The sequence below is a fragment of the Tursiops truncatus genome, chromosome 3 (assembly GCF_011762595.2).
Source record: "Tursiops truncatus isolate mTurTru1 chromosome 3, mTurTru1.mat.Y, whole genome shotgun sequence".
Taxonomy (NCBI): Eukaryota; Metazoa; Chordata; class Mammalia; order Artiodactyla; family Delphinidae; genus Tursiops; species Tursiops truncatus.
This window is the reverse complement of record NC_047036.1, coordinates 74,744,715-74,754,378: the sequence shown is the minus strand read 5'-3', so window position 1 is coordinate 74,754,378 and position 9,664 is coordinate 74,744,715. Positions and strand designations below refer to the sequence as shown.

Genomic DNA, 9,664 nt, shown 5'->3' with positions numbered 1-9,664 from the left:
ATATGTATAAATGTTGACTACATATTGATGCCCAGCAAAATTATGCAGAAATTCCTAAGTCCTGTATCACCAGATATAGTCACTGTATACTCTGGAGGCGGGGGGGACTTTTACTCCATCATGGGGTCCCCGAATACTGATGCAACTGTGTAATTACTAGCCGCAGGCCTGGCTCTCAGTTAAATTGTGAAGTTTTTAAGCTATTATCCCTTTCTTTACTTCCACACTATTTTTCTTACCTTTTTCCCCCACTCTCCTCAGATGTTAAGGATAAAGGCTTGAGGTTACTTCATCCCAGGTCATTTGCTTTTCTAAGAGGAGACTCTGGGGTTTGATGTGTGTGAGGTGTATGGCAAGCACTGTGCTAGGTTCTTTACATACGTTACTGCAAAAGACTGGTGCAGGGAAACATATTAAGCTGTTAAGATCACACAAATAGCTAGGTTTTGAGTCCTAGTGTTTCAGACTCCAAAGCCTGTGCTCTTTGCACTACAGCAAAACATTTTAGGACCTAGGATAATCTATGCTGGAAGTTCAGGCTTTGTGCCAGTTCCACAGGAAAAATGCTTTTGACTGGGAGCATTGCCCTAGTGCCCTTCAAATTAGATGAGGTGGATCTAATTAGTCCTCCTAACTCATAAGGTCAGTTTTGTATAGTTGCATCTTAAGTCTTTAAATGTAGTCTTATTTGAGGAAGACTTTAATCTTTGTTTTGATTTTTTTCAATTAAATTCAATTTAGTGAATATTTATTGAATGCCTATTCTTTGCCAGGTACTATGCTGATGGTACAAAGACAGTTTAGTTAGGGAGACACTATAAGTAACTATAATACAATTCACTGAATGCTATAATAGATGCATATACAAGGGATCATGGAAACATACGAAGGTATAATTAATTTGAGGGAAGATGTCAAGGAATGTTGTATTTGAGCAGAACCTTGAAGGACAAGAAGTAAGAATTTGCCAGAAGGACAGAAGGAAGTTGATAATTCATTTCAGGTGATGGGAATAGCATGAGCACATGCGTGTATATGTCTGGCATGTTTGGAATGTGGTAAGAGTGGTAGATTGTAAAAATGGTCACGAGTTCTTCCCTTTCCTGCATCCAACTCCTGGAAATGTGATACTGAAAATCCTTCCATTAAGAAGGGGAGTCTGTTTCCCCATCACTGAATTTGGATTGATCATGTGACTGACTTTGGCCAATGGACATTAGTAAATATGAAACCAGCAGAGATTTGAGAAGTGCTTGTGCAGTGGGGCTTCTGTACTTGGAACCCTGAGATCATATTGTGAATGAGCCTAGGTTATCCTGCTGGAGGATAAGTAGCCACCTGTAGGAGAGCAGAGGCTCTGGCTGATAGTCTGCTAAGCACTAGACCTGTGAGTGAGATCATCTTGGATTATTTAGTTACGAGCTAATCCACCACTGACCATGGACACAGGGAGAGTCCTGGGGAAATCTGTTGTCAGCCTGGACAGGATGACCCACCTGAGTTGCACAATTATGAACTAAATAAAATGTTTTACCTATTAGATTTGGGGTGTTTTGTATCAGCTAAGCTAATCCACAAAAGGTCTGAGTAAAGTGCAAGGAATGTAGGAGGAAGAAGTAGCTGAAGATGATGTGTAACGTTTACAATATCACGTTAAGAAGTTTGGACCTATTTTGTAGGACTAAGCTTCCCAATACTTCACTGACTCATGTACCACTTTTATCTTTTAAAAAATGTCTGGGGCTTCCCTGGTGCCGCAGTGGTTAAGAATCTGCCTGCCAATGCAGGGGACACGGGTTCGAGCCCTGGTCTGGGAAGATCCCACATGCTGCGGAGCAACTAAGCCCGTGCGCCACAACTACTGAGCCTGTGCTCTAGAGCCCACGAGCCACAACTACTGAGCCCACGTGCCACAACTACTGAAGCCTACGTGCCTACAGACCTTGCTCCGCAACAAGAGAAGCCACTGCAATGACAAATTCGCGCACAGCAATGAAGAGTAGCCCCGCTCACCACAACTAGAGAAAGCCATGTACAGCAACAAAGAACCAAAGCAGCCAAAAGTAAATAAATAAAATAAATAAATTTTTAAAAATGTCTGCATACTCGGAGTTAGATTTTTATTTAAATTGTCCAATTTTTATACAACAATTTACTTTAAATGCAAACTTAATATTAACTTAAAATCCCAATTCAAGGTGTTAATTCTTTTTTAAACCTATTAAAAATATAAATATATAAAAAGTTGGTCTATTTGGTATCAAAAATCATCTTGTATATTTTGAGTGCTGCATTCTAGGATTTCCTGCTATAATCAGTAGGAATCAGGACCATGAGGAGAATAATTTGGAGTGGAGAGGCTGCTGGTAGGGAGGACTGAGGAGGCTGCTGCAGAGGCCCAGATGGGGTCTGGCACATGGTTGACAAACTAAGATGTATCCTTGAGGAAGAAGAGGAAGTGTCTGGAAACAGATTTGTTGTATGTGGGGTGGGAATGGGGGATGTGAAGTATCCACTGAGTAGATGCTAGTAAGAAAGGGAAGAGAAGAAAAAAAATAAAGGTAATAGATCTGATGTTGCACTTACTGAGTGTGAGTTAATAGGTCATTTGAAAACAGAGGCCCACCAGGCATTTGCACATGTAAAATGTTTTTTTGAGCCATGTGGCTTGTGGGATCTTAGTTTCCCCACCAGGGATTGAACCCGGGCCACTGCAGTGAAAGTGCTGAGTTCTAACCACTGGACCTGCAGGGAATTCCCTTAAAATGTTATTTTTGAAATCAACATATAGGTGATAATATCATCAAGAGGAAGTGTTTAGTCCAGAGATCTTCAGCTTATTCTTGTTTGTTTTTTTCATCCCCAAACTTTTATGGGATATGATTTACTCCAGATAGAAATAGTGAGTGATTCACATAGGTAATGATTCTCAAACGGGGGTGGAAAGTACCTGTATAGTTTTTTAAAATGTCCCCCATACGATTTTGATATACTACCCTTCACTCCTTCTTGATTTAGTGGGAGATGAGGACAGGGCTGTGGAAAAGGAATTAGTGAGAAGGGACAGAGTGGGCTAAGAAGTAGACTCCTCTAAGAGGGAGAGAACTTTTACATATGTGAAGGAACTTTAAGATGAAGGGACAAGCCATGGTACTAAATTCTGCAGAGAAATCCAGTAGTTTGAAGATTATTCTTTAAGCAAAACTGGTTTATCACAGTATATAATACTTGGCATATAATAGGAGCACAGTAAATGTTTGGGTAAATGATTTATGTAGAACTGTTTTGTGTTTGAAACACTTCACAAGCCTTAAATATTCAAGTCAGACAGGATATGTAATTGTACTGCTTTGGGCTCCAAAATCAATGTGGGTTTTAAACATTTTGTTTCCCTGTCCATGATCAGTGACTTAGATATATGCCCACTAGGGCACCATAGTCCTGATCTCAGTGCAAAACAATGTTTGAGGCTGTTTTCAAGAAATACTGTCAGTCAGCATCCTTGTTACGGCCACTCCACGCTTAGGCCTCCTAACCTTTACCACCTGTGGCTCCCAGGAGTAAATTGTTTGTCTTACGATGGTTTGGGTTGATGGAGTGAATATACTTGACTGGCAGAACAGGAACGTCATTGGCCTGTCTGGCTCTCAGGTAATTTTTACATTCATAATAGCAGCTTCTTTTATTACTGTGATTATTCTTAAAATGACATAAATTTCTACCAGATCAGGACAGCAGTTTCCTCAGACCATGATTTGGTGCCGATGCGGGATCCTCAGAGCACGCTCAGCAGTACACACTGGCTTGACATCTGGCATCCATGACTCCTGTGAGATTGGCTTCCCTCTAGATGTGCCCTGAAAGCATCCCTGCTGTGCCCCTTCTGTCCAAGTGTAAACGCATCACAGGAAACGAACAAGTAAAGATTCAAGTTTTATGGAAGGAATCGAGAACCCCTCACCCAGCTGGAAACCCGGGTTTTGGTGTCCAGGAAATTTGACCAGCCGTTTGGATAGAGGCTGTTGTCTGTGGCACCTTAGTCCCCTTCTCCTTCTAAACTTCCCACATGCTGTCCATAGCCTCTATTCTAAGTCATCCAGCTGAGGAAAATTGCTTCAGGACCTTTAAAATGTGAAATAACGGTTGTCTTTTACTGTGGATTCATTAGTGCAGCTGGATTTAGTTATTTACAGTTGTAAATTTGGCACTGTTTTTACTGAGGTAGGGGACTCTTTAAAATAATTGAAGCAGTCTAAAGCTAAACCTATAAATAATTATTCATTTCCACTTGTTTTAATATGGAGATAAAAAATATTAAAATGATTAAAGAAAATAGGTATATAACAAGGGAGTTAAGACACCGAAGTAAAAGTAAGAGGAAGAAGCCTTTTCACATTTCCCTTGCGACTGTCTTCCCAATTCCATTTTCGCTCCAGTCTAATGAATGTATTTTAAATAAAATTCACATACTCTCTTTGCTCTCTGTCTTCCTACTACTACAAATATCAGCTCAGCCCCTCTTTCAGATCCACTTCAAGGAAATGCAGACTTGAAAAACTCTCCCCCATGGTTTTCTCTGAACTAGCTGCCGTTCTGCAGCACACTGGATCCAGTTGCTGGAGTGGGGGAACCCGAGAGGTGAGTGAGCAAACGAGCGAGCAAGAGCGGCCACTTAGCTGAGTGAGTCAGGCGGGCCTGTGTGGAAGGATGTAGGTGAGCCAGAGACTAATGGGAAAAATAGGGGGTCTTCACGAATTTTGATGTGGGGAAATCTGAAAGGTTCTTCTGCATGCCAGGGTATTTGAATATTTGGGAAACAGCTGGCTGGGCTTTGGGAGAGTGCCTCCTGATTCGCCTCGTCAGATGTTCAAAGATAAAATGAGGCAGCCAGCACGCCAGCACATAGCTCATATAGTCTTGCAGTCAGTTTTGAATTTAGATTTGAATTGTGATATCAATGTCATGGTGGCACATGCTTTGAGAAGGTACTTACAGAGAATAATTGAAAGATTCAGTGTGAAGCTTCTGAAAGTTGTAATTTAAAGTTCCAGAAGCCTCCATATTACTCTCACCATTAAAATTTAAAATGACAGCAGCCCAATTATGTATGGTTATTTTCTTAAATAAAATCATATTTCTACCCCAAGTGAAAGATTCATTGCTGCCCATTAATCTCTGTCAGGAGAACCAATCTCAATTGCGTCCAGTGTTAGCAGCTAAGATGGCTCGCTTTATCCTGGAGACAATGAAGCGACTGGGGGAAGCCGAGCTCTGGAAGTCCTCCGGAGGAGCTGGACTTGCAGCAGGCTGATTTGCATGATAATCACCATTATGGATCCTCTCTGGTGCCAGCCTCCACACTTAACCAGTGCCGTATAACTTTAGTAGCAGCCGAGAAGCCCAAGTAAGGGCTGTAGCACACATTTTACAAAACCTGAATGATGTCAAAAACTGCTAGTTAAGAGAGGGCAGCTGGTTGTAAAATTAAACCACACTGAGGCATGGAGACTAGGAATGTAACTTAAAAACCTGATGAAGGATATAACTTTGGGGATTGTTGAAAGATATAAAGCTTTTCCATCTTTTTTTAAATTCACAGAAAACTGTTTACCAGAAGAATCTGTTACCAGAAGGACTTTTGTGGCCACTGAAACCATGGCATGAAAATAGATCAGTGAAAACAGAAACTTTTTCCAGTGCAGAAATTTTAGTCTCTATCAGTTAAAAGTATGGAGCCAGACTTTTAGACTATGAATCTTTCCACCAGTTTCTTTGGTCTGTTTCATTTTACTTTATACTGCGCTGTGATTTGGGGAATATAGTGTAATGGTAGCCAGAATTGCAGTGAAAAATTGCATGGGGCTGGTCAAGCTTAAACCATTGTTATTCATCAAAACCTTTATTCCCTAGTGTTCCCTGGGACAAAGGAGCACGTGAATCAGTAATATTATGATGCATGATGTTGAATGATATAGAGTATATATACATCAATGTAATCTAAGCAGTGTCTTGTAAATAATAGATCACATAATTTCTCAAAGGTGTCATAGTATGATAAAACATTTACAGGTAGGTCTTGGTTCTTCTGAGTTTTGTCATGACTTTAGTATAGCCAGTCCTGTGGCAGTTTGCAAGTTTAATTTTGTTGTCTGGCTGTAGCCCTAGTATCTATCTACCTTTTTATAAGCTGATCCTGTGATATGAACTCAATTTTTTCCTTCAACTGTGCGTCAAATCACTGTGGCTTTTCCTCTTTCTTCCCTTTTATTTATGTCTCAGTAAGAGGCATCCAACTTCACTTGTGTCCATGATTCCACCACTGTGCTTAGATTCTTGCTGTAAATTATTTTGAGTCTTCTACTTTCCACGTTTAACATTTTGTTGGCTTCGTCCTTAAAAAAAAAAACAACCCATTCCTAAATTCCCTACTCTGTTTCCTTTCTTTCAGTTCTTCCTGACTTGTCTACTTTCTTGCTTCTGGCTTCTCACCATTTACTCTTTAACTTATTGCAAGGTAGATTGAGCCACCACCACTACTACTTTCTCGGACAAAGATTATACTCCTTCTTAACAGACCACTTTTCTCACTCTGCTCTAGAAGGAGAGCAACTTACCTAATGGGTAAATTTGGAGTAAGTAAGTGAGCCAGCTCAGCTTACTGCCACCCTCCTTCTAGCTGTAGAAGGGCCTGCCTACTGAGAGCCACATTCTTCCTGAGGCTGGGAGCCCACCCCAGCCCAGCACTGGCTTGGCTTGTGGAGATGGCCTGATTCTGTAGTTTAGACAGCTAGGCTTGTTTTGGCTTTCACACTAAGCTACTTCCTTCACCCTGGTCTCAATCAGTAAGTAATAAAGGTTATATTCTAGCCTCTCATCTGTTTTATTTTTGTATTACTTCCAAACTTGTTTGGAATGCAGGAGAGGAAGGGTGTCTCAATGTTGGGGAATTGCTTAGAAATCTAAATAAATACAACAATGTGTACAAGTAAAAAGTTAAAGTCCTCCTTTCCCGATCTCACCTTCCAGAGGCTTGGTTCCTCTGTCTCTCTCTCTCTTTCCCCACTTTGTAAGGATATAGCAAAAAGGTGGCTGTCTATAAGCCAGGAAGCAGGTCCTCACCAAGAACCAAATCTACTAGTACTTTGATCTTGGACTTCCCAGCCTCCAAAACTATGAGAAATAAATGTTGTTTCAGTCACCCAGTTCATGGTATTTCTTATTGCAGCCCAAGCTGACTTATTCTTCCTGATTTTTCTATGCATGTGCAAATGTGTGTATATATAAGTATATAATAGAAATATTTCTACCTGAATGTCACATAACAGAAATATACATAGCTATATATTTATACTTACAGCTCTCTAAAACAGATCTTTTTGTTTCATATACCTCCATATTCTCCATATATATGTTTATTTATATACATACACAGTTGTATTTTCCCCCCAAATGGTAACACACTATATGTTTTGTTCTGCGTTTTCCTTTTTTCACTGAACTCCTTTTCCTGTCAAAAGAGACTGTGGACTTAAAAAATTGTTCACAACCTAAAAGTTGAGAGTTATGTTTTATTCAGTGGGAATTTTTAGGACTTCAAGCCCGGGAGGCAGCATTTCCAGTAACCCTGAGAGAACTGCTCCGAGGAGGCAATGGGGGAGCCAGGTTACACAGAAGTTTTGTAACAAAGGGCAGGTAGTCAGGAACATCAAAAGATTATTGTAAATTAAAGAAAAGCAGATATCCCAAGTTAAGGAATTTAGCGCTTTTCTTTGTATGGGAAGATGCAAGAGTCTGGGCTCACTGAAATCATGCCTTTGATATGCACCTCAGCTCTCTGGGGACTGTATCCTGTGTTTTCACATCCTGAGTTTCCTCAGGGCCCACGGTAGGCAGTGGCTACAGTCTGATGGCTGCTAGATGGCAGGTATTCTTTTCTTCCTGAGTTTCCTCAGGGCTCCCGGGCTCATGTTGGAGGACTGCAATCGCTGATGAGTGTGACATCCTTTGTTTACTGATATGGCAGGAAATATTTCTTTTCTCAAGACATATCTTATTATTTTTAATGGCTGCATGGTGTTCTTTGGTTTGGATGGTCCTTAATAAACCATTCTTCAACTGCTGGCCATTTAGATCATTTCACATTTTTGCGATTAAAAGCAATGTTGTAGTGAACATGGTAGTGTTTTTATTTTTATAAACTTGTACTAGTATTTCTGTAGGAAAGATTTCTAGAACTGGACTTGCTGGGTATCTCTTAAGATTTAATTGATTAATAACAATCAGAGACTCAGGTTGGGAAGGATTCTGAGAGAATTCAGAGTTTATCCCATGCTCACAGGGAAGGATGTTTTCTTCTCACTCTGACTTTGAAAAATTCAGAGAATGAGACTCCATGTTCTTTTTCAGGAATACCTTACAATGACTTGAAATCAACTGTAAAAGAAACAGTAATAGTTATGATGCTGTGGCTGAGTGAGTTGGAAATGAAAGTGAAAGACAGAATCCTAAAGTAATATACACTTCGGTGAGCCTGGTTTGCACGCCAGTCAAGCAACACAAGATGCAGGATTTTCAGAGTTATGGCAGTTTCAGATAGTTGGATCAATTAACATTCATATAGTAGGGAAGTTAGTACCTTGTACTTCATGTAGAGTAGCAATGGGAGGTTAGTTCACTCTGGGTGTCCGAGACTGCAAACCTATCCCTTAAGATGGCCCTCAGCTAACGGGCCCCAACTTTAAGCCTTGGCTCTATCACTAGGAAGCAGGTGACCTGTTGAGAGTCTAGCCAGACTACACATGATCTTAAATCTGATTCCACCACCTACCCCACAGTGCATCATACCTGAACACATAGTTGGGCTGCCCTTCACCTGGATTGTTTCGCTTGTGTCCCAAGGCTATTTCCCTTGCAGAGAGGCACGTGGCAGCTCATTTACAAGCTGACCTAAAGAAAAGAAAAAAACCACGATGTAACGTGACAGAGCTGTGCGTTCCTGACTGTTTCAGGTAGCCCCCTCCAAAGCAGGTACGATTTGTTTAAAATCTTTGCAACACCGTGGTGACCTCTGTGGCAAAGCCCTGTGTATTATGGACTTGTCTCTCAGAGCGGACATGTTCTTGACTGTTACAACTTATACATTTTTCCCACTTGGGGTGCACATGGAAGCATGTCTTCATTAGAAACAACTGCAGCTTGAGTAGTAAAGACGACCATGTTAAACAGCTAGGAATTTTCACCTAATTGCACATTTATACAACTCTGCAAAAAGGATCAGGCAGCCTGGCTACGTCAGATCATTTCACCGCTCACCAAAGAGATTTGAAATGGACTTTTAATTATTATTGCTGATTTGCTATGGCTGTATTCCTTCATATGAACATCTGATTAGGATTAATTTTCTTTAATTGATGAATAGAGCACTTACACTTGTAGGGTTGCACTTGTTACATATTGGCATATGTACTGTATTGTGGTGTTGGCATATGCTATGTATCATGACTTTTTTCTGGAGTGCTAATTACAGGCACTTCTTATCTGTTTTAGTTTTGAGGTCATTGTTCTTCCTTCCTTCACCTTTGTGTGGCTTTTTAGATTTGTTAATGGAGATAGAGCAGGGCTAAGTGACTATTAAACTCTTTTCTATATACAGTAAAACCCATTA

At 40.5% G+C, this 9,664-nt stretch overlaps 1 long non-coding RNA gene across 16 annotated transcripts in view; it reads left to right on the top strand.

Annotated features, from left to right (window-relative positions):
- The window catches only part of LOC109549014 (uncharacterized), a 152,802-nt gene that overhangs the window by 135,895 nt on the left and 7,243 nt on the right, over positions 1–9,664 (top strand). For 2 of the 16 annotated variants that reach the window (XR_012330759.1, XR_012330764.1), the window contains 2 exons: positions 3,726–3,829; positions 4,510–4,638. The exons of 8 other annotated variants lie outside the window; for them this stretch is intronic. This is a non-coding gene — a long non-coding RNA (uncharacterized lncRNA). Of the gene's footprint in view, positions 1–1,787; positions 2,064–3,725; positions 4,639–9,664 lie in introns of all 16 variants that reach the window. 6 more of the 16 variants (XR_012330762.1, XR_012330756.1, XR_012330763.1 and 3 more) reach the window with 5 other exon arrangements.